Source organism: Dendropsophus ebraccatus, chromosome 7 (assembly GCF_027789765.1).
Source record: "Dendropsophus ebraccatus isolate aDenEbr1 chromosome 7, aDenEbr1.pat, whole genome shotgun sequence".
In the NCBI taxonomy this organism is placed as follows: domain Eukaryota; kingdom Metazoa; phylum Chordata; class Amphibia; order Anura; family Hylidae; genus Dendropsophus; species Dendropsophus ebraccatus.
Window position 1 is genome coordinate 58,414,068 of NC_091460.1, and position 12,361 is coordinate 58,426,428.

Consider the following 12,361-nt stretch of genomic DNA (forward strand, 5'->3'; position numbering starts at 1 on the left):
GGGGCGCTGACTTAGCGTCACCTAGAACAGCTTATCACAAACAAACAAACTTTTTTTTTTTTTAAGTTTTTTAAAACTTTTTTGGTTGCGGGTGGCTAAACGGGTGTGACGGCAAACAGCAGAGCACAAACGGACAGCTTTTGTGGGGCGCTGACTTAGCGTCACCTAAAACAGCTTATCACAAACAAACAAACAAACTTTTTTTTTTTTTCAAACTTTTTTGGTTGCGGGTGGCTAAACGGTGTGACGGCAACCAGCAGAGCACAAACGGACAGCTTTTGTGGGGCAATGACTTAGCATCACCTATAACAGCTTATCACAAACAAACAAACAAACAAACTTTTTTTTATTTTTAGTTTTTTAGTTTTTTTTAAACTCTTTTGGTTAGGGCAGCTAGACAGGGTTGACGGCAACCGGCAGAGCACAAACGGACAGCTTTTGTGGAGCGCTCACTTAGCGTCACCTAGAACAGCTTATCACAAACAAAAAAAAACCTTTTTTTATTTTTTTTTTAAGTTTTTTTAAACTTTTTTGGTTGCGGGCAGCTAGACGGAGTTGACGGCAACCAGCAGAGCACAAACGGACAGCTTTTGTGGGGCGCTGACTTAGCGTCAGCGAGAACAGCTTATCACAAACAAACAACCTTCTTTTTTTTTAGTTTTTTTTAACTTTTTTGGTTGCGGGTGGCTAAACGGGTGTGACGGCAACCAGCAGAGCACAAACGGACAGCTTTTGTGGGGCGCTGACTTAGCGTCACCTAGAAAAGCTGATCACAAACAAACAAACAAACAAACTTTTTTTATTTTTTTTAAAGTTTTTTTTAACTTTTTTGCTTGCGGCTATACGCAGTTAACGGCACCCAGCAGAGCAGCAACGTCTAGCGTCTCCTCTTTGTCACGGAACAGTAGCTGGTTCAATGCTACGTGTCCTTAGTGACTCTTCTCACTTTTCTCTCCCTATTTCTTTTTTTTATCTCCCTATCTCTCCCTAGATGTCACAATTTTTGAGTTAGATGCCTATCTATCCCTTTCTCTACCTAACTCTTGATTTCTCAGCCTCTTTCACTATGTATGGGCTTATCAAGCTTTCCCTAGATCTTGTGATTTTTTTTTTTTTATCTTTCTCTCTCCGGCTTCTCTCACAAACAATATATACTCCTTCTCTTTCTCTCCCTGTACTTATCCAGTTGTTTGGATATGTAATCTATGTGTTTTCCCTCTCTGCCTAACGTACACCTCCTCTCTCTCTGCAGTCTAGACACACAATGAGAAAGAGCATGGATGCTCAGGCACTTCCTGTTCCTGTAGTGACGTCACACACCTTGATATTCACATAATAACAGGATAAAAGGGATTATAGGAGTAATAATTCCTTATATCCTCTTCCATTCTGTGAAAACAACAGAGTTTTGCGACGCCGTTGCGATTTTAACGAACTTCGTAACAAACTTTTTGCAAAGTTCGTAAGGAATCTGGTTCGTAACGGTTCGGTTTGCTCATCCCTAATCCTGAGTTAATGAATTAAATATTATCATTAAATACTTTGTTCTGTGCAAAGTTGAATGTGCTGACAACAAAATCACACAAAAAAATCATCAATGGAAATCAAATTTATTAACCAACGGAGGCCTGGATTTGGATTCACACAAAATGAAAGTGGAAGAACACACTACAGGCGTTTCCAACTTTGATATAATGTCCTAAAAACAATTCAGAATGAGGCTGAGTATTGTTTGTGGCCCTCACGTGCCTGTATGACCTCCCTACAAGGCCTTGGCATGCTCCGTGCATGTTCCCCTGAGGGATCTCCTCCCAGACCTGGACTAAAGCATCCTGGACAATCTGTGGATGAAGACATGATGTCCAAGATGTGCTCAATAGGTCAGGGGAATGGGCGGGCCAGTCCATAGCTTCAATGCCTTTATCTTGCAGAAACTCCAGCGACATGAGGTCTAGCATTGTCCTGCATTAGGAGGAACCCAGGGCAAACCACACCAGCATATAGTCTTACAAGGGGTCTGAGGATCTCATCTCAGTACCTATTGGCAGTTAGTTTATCTCTAGCGAGCACATGGGGGACTGTGCGGCCCTCCAAAGAAATGCCGCCCCGCACTATTACTGACCCACTGCCAAACTGGTCCTGCTGAAGGATGTTGCACCAGCAGATCACTCTCCACGGCATGTCCAGACTGCTGGGTTGTCGCCCTCCTACGGCCTCCTCCACGTCTCCTTTGATTTCACAGAAGTTTGATTTACTGATTTGATTTGAGTAATATTGTGTTTTTTTCACTTTACTTTTTTGAGCGGTATATATTAGAAATGTATTCGAATTTTTATGACATACTTTAAACCTTTTGTTGTTGAAACCATAGTACTGTTTTACATAAGAAAATAATACCAGTAATATTATCAGATTAACATTATTTAGCCCCTTAAGCTTTCTATTTAGATTATCAATATTATTGATGTGTATATGGTGCACAACCGTTTTGTTGGTAATTTATCACAAGTAGAAGAAAAAAAACAACAACTTCTCTACAAGACTTTTCATTATAATGGGTTGAAATATCAAACTTAGTTAGCAACATTTAGGATCAGAACTTTTCCAGCAGATAACAATCGTTCAGGAACAAAATGGGAGATTCTTGTGAATGCTAAATAAAGCAAATTTATTGCTCAGCTCTGATGTAGTTCTTTACTATTATTGTCTGCAAAATCCCTTTGCCTGACTCTGGATCTGTAAATAACTAAAGCTACTTTAGTATCTCATAGTTGATACCGCTGGTTGAATGATTATATGATGTGCGAAAATAACAACATTTGCAGTTCTGGGAAATCTCATATAGATGAATGTGCATAAAGCAGCTAAATTGTGAAATTTATTATTATTTGAAAGCACATTAAATCACGTCTTTATTCTTTAGTTCAGAAACCATGAACATTATGCTGATGAGATCAGATCCACAGCTGGCAAATGACAGGAACAAACGCAAAGTATACTTGACAGATGGTATTGCTTTTCAAGAGGCATATTTCTGAAGGCTCAACAAACTCTTCTTTATAGGAATATTTTGAGAATTTAAAACTGCCCTATAATATCTAGTGTAATCTGTACTGCAAAGCTATTTAGGTTCTGTTTCACAGAACTCATTCAACACTGTATTCTGCATGTGGCTCACAAAGAGTTCACATAAGCTTCAGCCCAAGGCAAGCAAACAGCTTCATTTCCCTTAGCAGTTGGACACTGCCAAATACCCCATATTAATCATTTGAGAAGAATTACTTTTCAAATTTTCAAAGCAAAGAAACAGTGATTACATTTGTATTTGAATGATTTGATAAGTAATGCTAAGTACAGATCTATGGCAGAAAATATTATGTGGACCAGAAATCAAATGCTATTTTCATTCCTTTTTTCATATATACAGTGGTACAGTACCTTGGTTCTCAAACCTAATTGCATCCAGAGGGCAGTTTGAGAACCCAGAAACTTCCCATAGGAAATAATGTAATGTGTTTAATTGGTTCCAGCACCCACCAATAATTACATACAGTACCTATATATTACATTGAAAGTGCCCAGTATAATCACTACAGTACAGAACAGCACTATATACTGTACAGAACATTACAGAACAGCACTATATACTGTACAGTACATTACAGAACAGCACTATATACGGTACAGGACATTACAGAACAGCACTATACTGTACAGGACATTACAGAGCAGCTCTATATACTGTACAGTACATTACAGAACAGCACTATATATTTTACAGGAAATTACAGAGCAGCACTATATACTGTACAGGACATTACAGAGCAGCACTATATACTGTACAGAACATTACAGAACAGCACTATATACTTTACAGGACATTACAGAGCAGCACTATATACTGTACAGGACATTACAGAGCAGCACTATATTGTACAGGATATTACAGAGCAGCACTATATACTGTACAGGACATTACAGAGCAGCACTATATACTGTACAGGATATTACAGAGCAGCACTATATACTGTACAGGACATTACAGAGCAACACTATATACTGTACAGGACATTACAGAGCAGCACTATATACTGTACAGGATATTACAGAGCAGCACTATATACTGTACAGTACATTATACACAAAAACATTCAACAAAACCAGCAATTATAGTACAGTAGTCACTAACTCCTCACCAGTGGTGCCGCAATGATGAGGCGACCTGAGTCGTCTGCCTCAGGCGGCGCCACCAGCTGTCATCATGGGGGCGGAATTCAGTGGCAGATTATAAAATGGGCGGTTCGGGCGGCCGCCCACATTATAATCCGCATTATACAAAAATTATTCATTAACTATGAAGATCACTAATGTAAAACGTAACTTTTAATAAACCAAAATGAAAGTGCGATAATGTGAAATTAAAAGTACGGTGTCGCTAGTATGGATGTTGTTAATAGATATTATTATATTAGTCAGGTAGAGCACTGGTGTCAGTAACCTAAATACCCATAGGTACACTTATGTTATCGATACAATGTGTATGTATCCGGGGAATGTCACTTCCACACTCCCTTCTCTATTGACACTAAACACAGAGAAAACTATTGTTTCTAATATTGTTAACCAGCTTGTCCTTTGATATATCAAGATATACTTGAACAATTGATTTTACCCGATGTTGCTGACTAAGAGCAAAAATCAACAACGCTCCATATGCCTCAGACTGCAGGTTAGCTGTAATGTTAGATACTAGTGATCATAGGAGGGTGATCCCCTTTGTACGAACACCAGTTACAGCTATTAAAACCTCTATGCAGTAACAGGCTGTAATGGCAATAGATAATAGCAACTGGTAACACAGTAATGAAATAGTTACTGTATAGACACCTAGTATTATCTTCTACAGTGTAGCGATAATGTAGCGATGTCGTTAAGACAGGCATCCGACGCAGGGAGGGGGAGAGGGGGACCATCTATAACGGAGGGGGGAGAGGGGGACCATCTATAAGGGAGGGGGGAGAGCGGGACCATCTATAAGGGGGGGGAGAGGGGGACCATCTATAAGGGAGAGGGGACCATCTATAAGGGGGGGAAGAGGGGGACCATCTATAAGGGGCGGAGAGGGAAGAGGGGGACCATCTATAGGGGGGAGAGGGGGACCATCTATAAGGGGGGTAGGAAGACCATCTATAAGGGAGGGGGGAAAGAGGGGGACCATCTATAAGGGGGGAAGAGGGGGACCAACTATAAGGGAGGGGAAAGAGGTGGACCATCTATAAGGGAGAGGGGGACCATCTATAAGGGAGGGGGAGAGGGGGACCATCTATAAGGGAGGGGGGAGAGGGGGACCATCTATAAGGGAGGGGGGAGAGGAGGACCATCTATAAGGGAGAGGGGACCATCTATAAGGGGGGAAGAGGGGGGCCATCTCCTAAAAGATCAGCACCCTCCTCTCCTGACATCCTCTGTGCTGCTGGGACTTCTCCTATAGGATTAGCACCCTCCTCTCCTGACATCCTCTGTGCTGCTGGGACCTCTCCTATAGGATTAGCACCCTCCTCTCCTGACCTCCTCTGTGCTGCTGTGACCTCCCCTATAAGATCAGCCCCCTCCTCTCCTGACATCCTCTGTGCAGCAAGGGACCAAACATTATGTTTATTGGGGACAGCAGTGGGGGGGCAGTATTGGATTATAGTGTGGGCGGATTGACGGGGGGGGGACATCATCTTATAGTTCGCCTCGGGCAGCAGAGAGGCGAGAATCACCCCTGCTCCTCACTCATCCTTTACTGTACAGAGTCCCCCCCTTCCCAGCACTGTAAAGTATGGGAGATGGTGGTGCACTGACTGTATTACTACTGTGCTGTATATGCACTCCAGCAGTCTTATACAGTACTGTACTGTACTGTATGTGAAGCCTCACCAATGGTAAACTCAGCGTACAATCCACCATCCATGTTCGCAAAAACGTTTAGATACTGAGTAATTCAAGACTGGGTGCCCAAAAAGTGTTTGAAAACCAAGCAAGAGTTTGAGAACCAAAGCAAACTTTTCTTGAAAAAACTGTTTGAGTTCCAAGCAGTTTGAGAACCGAGGTACCACTGTGTATATATATATATATATATATATATATATATATATATATATATATATATATATATATGCATATTTTAACATTATTTCTATTTTTAAATCAAAAACATTTTGTATAATCCTAATGAGTAAGTAAAATGCTCTCTACCAAGTCTAGACCAGAAACATTGGTCAAGGTGGTTTTTTTTACAGGGATTAAGAAACAGTCGTGCAGTTAAAAAACTGCAGTTGACAACTTTTAATAGGAGTGTAGAGGATGAGCAGGGCACATTCGCTTTTTAAATGGTCAGTTTGAGCAAGTTTCTTTATTGCTTACTCAGCACCTCATATAGTCTTAATTTAAAAAGTACATTTAATAAAATACATATTGTAGCAAATCAAATTGAAAGAGTATTCCACTCAAACATAACTTTTTATATGTTGCTGCCCATAGTAAGACTAACAATTAATTCCATGCTTGTTATTACCTATTCAGTATCCTAACACCAATTCTGAGCTGCTGCTGCTTTCTGCAATCACAAATCCCAAAAAACTTTCAGCTTTTCTCTGTCTCACCTCCCCCCCCCCCCCCCTCCCTTCTGAGATGGCAGATTTAAAAAAGTCCCTGGCAGGCTTTATCTGCAACTTTGTAATGCTGAGAGGGTTAAACTGAGGTTAAGTTGTTGATAATCTTACTGTGATTAATCCTCCTTATTCTATGTGCGGTGGAGTGTGTCAACTAGGTGAGGCTTAAGTGCTGTGAAGCCTCATCTAGGTGACACTGTCAACCAATAAAATGAAGTGATTTTAAAGAAGAAAGAAGACGCAGTGAAGTTTTATAAAGGTACACTACCGTTCAAAAGTTTGGGGTCACATTGAAATGTCCTTATTTTTTAAGGAAAAGCACTGTACTTTTCAATGAAGATAACTTTAAACTAGTCCTAACTTTAAACAAATACACTCTATACATTGCTAATGTGGAAAATGACTATTCTAGCTGCAAATGTCTGGTTTTTGGTGCAATATCTACATAGGTGTATAGAGGCCCATTTCTAGCAACTATCACTCCAGTGTTGTAATGGTACAATGTGTTTGCTCATTGGCTCAGAAGGCTAATTGATGATTAGAAAACCCTTGTGCAATCATGTTCACACATCTGAAAACAGTCTAGCTCGTTACAGAAGCTACAAAACTGACCTTCCTTTGAGCAGATTGTGTTTCTGGAGCATCACATTCGTGGGGTTAATTAAACGCTCAAAATGGCCAGAAAAAGAGAACTTTCATCTGAAACTCGACAGTCTATTCTTGTTCTTAGAAATGAAGGCTATTCCATGCGAGAAATTGCTAAGAAATTAAAGATTTCCTACAACAGTGTGTACTACTCCCTTCAGAGGACAGCACAATCAGGCTCTAACCAGAGTAGAAAAAGAAGTGGGAGGCCGCGTTGCACAACTAAGCAAGAAGATAAGCATATTAGAATCTCTAGTTTGAGAAACAGACGCCTCACAGGTCCCCAACTGGCATCTTCATTAAATAGTACCCGCAAAACACCAGTGTCAACATCTACAGTGAAGAGGCGGCTGCAGGATTTGGGGCTTCAGGGCAGAGTGGCAAAGAAAAAGCCATATCTCAGACTGGTCAATAAAAGAAAAAGATTAAGATGGGCAAAAGAACACAGACATTGGACAGAGGAAGACTGGAAAAAAGTGTTGTGGACGGATGCTTCCAAGTTTGAGGTGTTTGGATCACAAAGAAGAACGTTTGTGAGACGCAGAACAAATGAAAAGATGCTGGAAGAATGCCTGACACCATCTGTTAAGCATGGTGGAGGTAATGTGATGGTCTGGGGTTGCTTTGGTGCTGGTAAGGTGGGAGATTTGTACAGGGTAAAAGGGATTCTGAATAAGGAAGGCTATCACTCAATTTTGCAATGCCATGCCATACCCAGTGGACAGCGCTTGATTGGAGCCAATTTCATCCTACAACAGGACAATGACCCTAAACACACTTCCAAATTGTGCAAGAACTATTTACAGCAGAAGCAGCAGCTGGTATTCTATCGGTAATGGAGTGGCCAGCGCAGTCACCAGATCTGAACCCTATTGAGCTGTTGTGGAAGCAGCTTGACCGTATGGTACGCCAGAAGTGCCCATCCAAATAATCCATCTTGTGGGAGCTGCTTCTAGATGCGTGGGGTGCAATTTCTAAAGCTTACCTCAACAGATTAATAGCTAGAATGCCAAAGGTGTGCAATGCTGTAATTGCTGCAAAAGGGGGATTCTTTGACGAAAGCAAAGTTTGATGTAAAAACAATGTTATTTCAAATACAAATCATTATTTCTAACCTTGCCCATGTCTTGACTCTATTTTCTATTCATTTCACAACGTATGGTGGTGAATAGGTGTGACTTTTCATGGAAAACACAAAATTGTTTGGGTGACCCCAAACTTTTGAACGGTAGTGTTCATTTCTATTGTTCAGCATCTAAGCTTGTAGATGTAAGGGGGGTGGCAATATTAATTTAATAGGAGCTGTGGCTGCAATACTCTGCTGCCACCACCTATGAGCGCCAGGCAACTAATCGACAGTTTCTAATTAGTGATCAGCTGATCTGCCGACCAGCTTTTGATAAGCCTATCCTGTAAATAACAAGCCATTTTAGTTACACTTTTAGTTACACCTTGATTGATTGTTTAAAAAACAATTCAATTAAAGTCCTCCAAAAGGGCGGCATGTTCTCTCCTCATCCCCACCCAACCTTGGCTTTAGCCCAGTTGTGGGGATACGTTAATAGGTTTGTATATGCTTTACTCCAACCACATAACTTACAATAAAACACAATCCATTATAGTTAAATTAACTTTAATAAGAAATACAAAAAGAGAATATTAAGCAAATACTGTAATTTGAAATAGCAAGCAAAGGTGGTACATTAAAACAGTTTATCACTTGTGTTAACGTTTCTTTGAACAAGGTCACAAATTACAGAATATTTCCATTTCTCCCGCCCCCATAATTACATATGTAAAAATAAAGAAATTTGATCAGGAACCTTAAATAAATGTTAATGATACATTGGGTTGTCATTAATTAAAAGGAACATTTACATACTTGTATTTAACAACTGTTGTATACACTTGCTTGTTTCTCTCAAATAGCAGGTTCTTTGTATTTTGGCTTTTTTTTTTCTTTTAATAGATCATTAATAAGACATAAAACATGCAATTTACACAAGAACATAATATAGAAATACAAGCTTTTATAACTTAAGGTCATTAGAACAGCATTTTTCTTTCTTTTTTTTTGCCTTTTATTTTTAAACATTCCATTCACCTTTACATGTTTGGTTTACATATATACAGGTTCGGTGTATAAGAAAAAATAATACTTCCTATAAAGGATCGATTCAAGTGACTAGTGAAAAGAGATACAGGAACATTAAAATGTCAACCAAAACAACATTATGACATCTTATAGAACATGGATTGGGAACCATCTGCCTTCCATCTGTTGTAAGACTACAATTCCCATCATGCCTGGAAAGCCAAAGGTATGCTGAGAATTACAGTTTGCAACAGCTGGAGGGCCGATGTTCCCCGTCCCTGATATAGAGCAATAAGTTAATCGAATTTTCTCCAGTTTCTTTTGCATTTTATTGCATAAAATCAAACTTAAATAGCTTTTATATTATAGTTATCTAAGAGAATGTATCTACTACTATAACTTTATTAAATTCCTAAAACAATTCTCATCCACAGCTTTTGTCATACATTCACCTCATATATATATATATATATATATATATATATATATATATATATATATATCCATTGCATTATACGGTATATGGCTGTCTGCGTCAAACATTGTAGTCTTATTAGCTAATGCAAAGCAGGGAGCCATTACTTTACTAGACATTTGATCTTTTTAAATATTAAATAAGTTTCATTATCATACTTAAAAATGTAAATTTTTGTGCATTCTCCTGGCTGATTCTCCTCATCGATCACGTTCTGAACACTGCTAAAGCAAAACTTTGACATGTCTCTGTCTACTCTTTAAATTAAGACTAAAATAATCTAATAAACCTTTGAGGCTATGTTCACACAATGTCAGTGGACAGCTATCAGTAAACAGCAAATAACATCCGTTATTTGATAATATTGTCTGTCATTATCCAAACAAAAGTTGTTGCCATAAAATAACAGTCGCTATTTGTTGTTCAATAAAAACAGACGTCATTTTGACAGTGTGTAAACATAGCCTAAGCCTCTTATACATGGTGTTAGCTTGAGATACTTCGATTGCCTTTAACTTTTGTGCCAGCCACCTAATATTAATTTATACTAAATCATGTAATTAATTTTCGAGATGATGGCTGATTCTAGACTTATCTCAACTTATTATATTAACTTTTAGTACATTGTTCCTTTGTTACTACCAAAAAATACATTTTTCAAAAATACATGTACTGCATATACTTTTTTTAAAATCTAAGTGAAAAAAAGATATAGAAAATTCAAAAGATTATAGTTAAGAATGTTTTACCAAATAATAACTTTGACCTACAGATGTAGCAAACCTCAACTTTAAATTGTCAATGGCATTTGATGCATTAAATGTCAATTTAAAGTTTGCTACATAAGTAATTTCAGCAAAGTGAACAGCCAAATGCACTTTCCACAATTTATAAAGTGTGACTTTTAGCACTGCTGTAACTTTTAGTAAAAAATGAAATGTGACAATTTTATAAATAATCTACAAAAATGACCAGTTATCGGTAATGGCCTGCTATATTATGCAGCTATATCGGTCACTTTTTTAAAAGAAGGCAAATAATAAATCTTTTTTCACTTGATTAGTTTCCGTTACACAGTAATAATTTACACTAATGCTGCCACAGTTACTGTAGGCCTTGCCATTAAACTTATGCTGCTTACTACTGTACGGGCCTTATAGGCAGAACAAATACAAGGCGAGTAACAAATTAGGGACACACATACTCCAGCCAAAAACATATTTGTACTTCCTTCCTCCTTCTATTATTGTTTTTATGCAGAGGAACCCTAGTATGGTAAACCTAATAGGATGGTTACACCTCAGCCAAGATAAATCATTTCATTTTTAAATGACTAGTTTTGAGCTTTCTATAAAGGTCACCGAGGTTGTAGTTTTTTGGGGGCATATTACTCTTAGCAGTTATTCTTGCTGACAATCATCTCACTAAGTTTATGCTGGACTCACTTTTTTGCTATATTGCAGTTAACACTAAGCTAGTGTTCTAGATATTCTCACCTCGGGTGAGAAGAAAGAAGAATACATAGAACACAGATAATCTTAATGAGGTTGTCCATTTCTAGTGTTTTTTTTTTTTTTTTTTACATTTATAGAAAAATGAAATCATGTACTCTTCTAATATGCATGTTTTAAATATCCTGCTCAGGTTCCTTTCTTCTACCAGTGTAGTAATTCCCATCCCTATGCAGTAGAATGGTATAATCTGCGAACACATGCACACACCATGTGACCCCCTAGCATTTAGCTGACAACTCATTTATACAATATTCATCCCAGAAAAAAGAGAATGATTTTATGAATAACAGTTGTCATTATAAAATAATGGCCATTATTTGACTTCATTATGATGGTTGTCTTAAGAGACAGCCCTGAAATGGGCAAAAAGACACAGTGTGTGAACATAGCCTAACAGTGACAAACATGAAGCTGAGATATATATTCTATTCAAAAGACTACTATTCTTCATCTTATATGTGATAAGTGTCAACTGAATATTATGGGTCAATTTTTTCCATGATGGGTCACATGGCTGTCAATGGGCTATCCTGTGTGTTGCATCTTTTTTGTAAACTAAAAAAAGAAAATGACTGCATTGGTAAAAAAAAAATGAAATGTGCACAGAATGTTTAATAAGGAACTCTATAAGGTCCTATGCATAATAGAAGAACAATAAAAAAGGGACAACTCATTTAAACTATTTAACTTTAGACCAGGCTTTATTTTGTTTTGCCTAACCATATACCAGAGTAGCTTTCATTAGTCTTTCTAATATTCTAACAGCCCATCTCTTTTACAGTAAAAACAACACATTTAAAGTGTCAGAATTTGAGGCAAAAATCAAAATCTTTTATGACTTTTTAATAACTCCTCAATCCTCTGATGATATATTGTCATCCTAAGTGAGGACTAGACCATAATGAGGCTGGGTTAATAGTGGAATAACATCACATGGCCATGTGATCCAGTTGCTGCAGACCACTGTAATGTTTCA